At 38.7% G+C, this 1,645-nt stretch overlaps 1 protein-coding gene across 1 annotated transcript in view; it reads right to left on the bottom strand.

The window, feature by feature from the left end:
• Positions 1-1,645, bottom strand: part of Minos1 (mitochondrial inner membrane organizing system 1) — a 40,820-nt gene that overhangs the window by 38,815 nt on the left and 360 nt on the right. The window lies entirely within an intron of this gene.

The raw sequence follows: 1,645 nt of genomic DNA, 5'->3' as shown, positions 1-1,645 counted from the left end.
AAAAAAAAACAAAAACAAAAAAAAAAAAAAAAAACCAGAGAAAAGGGGCATAAGCTTGAGAGGAGGTGGGACCCATAGCAGGATTTCTTTTTTAGAATGGGAGAAATTACTCATGTTTGTAATGTGGAAAAGAATGATTCAGTAAAGAGGGCAAAACTGATGATTCAAAAGAGAGAGGAGGTGACCACAGCCTGGAAGTTCCCAGAAGAAATGCTAAGAGTTGAGATTCCAGGGACCTAGAAGCAGAGGGTTTGTTTTTGAGGAAAGGGGGAACGCTAGACATCTGGAATTTCCTCTCCACGGACGCCTGTGTCTCTAGGGCTCAACTTTGAAAGTTGAACGTTTGCTTTTAGATGTGGTTAGAATCCCTGAGCCTACAACATGTTCCCAAGAGTATTTAATTAAATGGGAATCTGGTGTGCATCTGTGACTAATTAATGGCGATCAAAAACAATTAAATATTAAATGTCAGTGCTGTTACCTGGTTCCTCACCAATAATTGCAAAAGGCTGAATGTAATTATCAAGTCCTGACCTCCATGGATACCAAGTTAAAATAATGAAAGACTAAAGCATAGCTAATGAAAGAGCAGATACTGCATTTAAAAGTACATGCTGGGCTGGGAGTATTGCTCAGTGGTAGAGTACTTGTTTAGTATGCATGAGACTTTGAGTTCTTAAGCTCTAGCATGACAGGATAGGTAGATGATAGATAGATAGATAGATAGATAGATAGATAGATAGATAGATAGGCTGGTATTTTTTCAAATAGGTATTTGAAGCAGTGAAATACTCAGTATCAGGGAAAACATATTGCTAAGAATTCTCCTCCTCTGACTATGGTTTAGAAGGGTCCCATCTCCAGTAGAAAGAATGGAAGTTCCACATAGCGGTGTAGTAAATTTTTTTTTTTTTAACAATTCTCTTTAAGTTTATAGGAAAATGTCTTCATACAATGATAACTATTATATGGGATAGATAAAATGATTCAATTCCTTCAACAGGGTTTCATTAGGACTTGATCTGGTAAGTCCTATGCTAAGATCTTGGGATAAAGAAATACATAAATATTGTTAAGTATGAGAAAAAGAAAGAAGCCTGATGTGTTATGTATGCTTATAATCCCAGCATTCTGGGAGGCTGAGGCAGGAGAATAGCAAGTCTGAGCCCAGCCCGGGCAACTTGGCGAGACCCTGTCTAAAAAAAATAAAAAAGGGCTGGGGATGTAGCTTAGTGCAAAGGCCCTGGGCTCAATCCTCACTACTGCAAGAAAAAAAAAAAAAAAAGGAAAGAAAGAAAAGACAAAGAAAGAAACACACGATGTGTTCTGTCTCCAAGGTGTAGCCTGATGCCTCTCACTGGGCACCCACAGCCCTCCGCTCTCAGGACCGCCTGGAGGTTTCACCCTTTCCCTTTTTACTTCCAGTTGTGTGATTAGGGGCTATTCTTACCTCCTGGTTTTCTACCCATTGCATTTGTTTTCATTTCTTCTACTACTTATTTTGGGGTAATACTTTTTGAAGTACCGGGGATTGGACACATTCTAGGCAAGCATTCTATCTCTAGGCTATATTTTGGGGGATGACTTTCTTTCTTTTTTTTTTTTTTTTTTTTTTGTACTGAGAATTGAACTCAGGACCTTGCAC

The sequence above is a fragment of the Chinchilla lanigera genome, unplaced genomic scaffold, assembly GCF_000276665.1.
Source record: "Chinchilla lanigera isolate Chin_1 unplaced genomic scaffold, ChiLan1.0 scaffold00051, whole genome shotgun sequence".
Classification (NCBI taxonomy): Eukaryota; Metazoa; Chordata; class Mammalia; order Rodentia; family Chinchillidae; genus Chinchilla; species Chinchilla lanigera.
The sequence above is the reverse complement of the archived record's forward strand: the minus strand, read 5'-3'. Positions and strand labels throughout refer to the sequence as shown.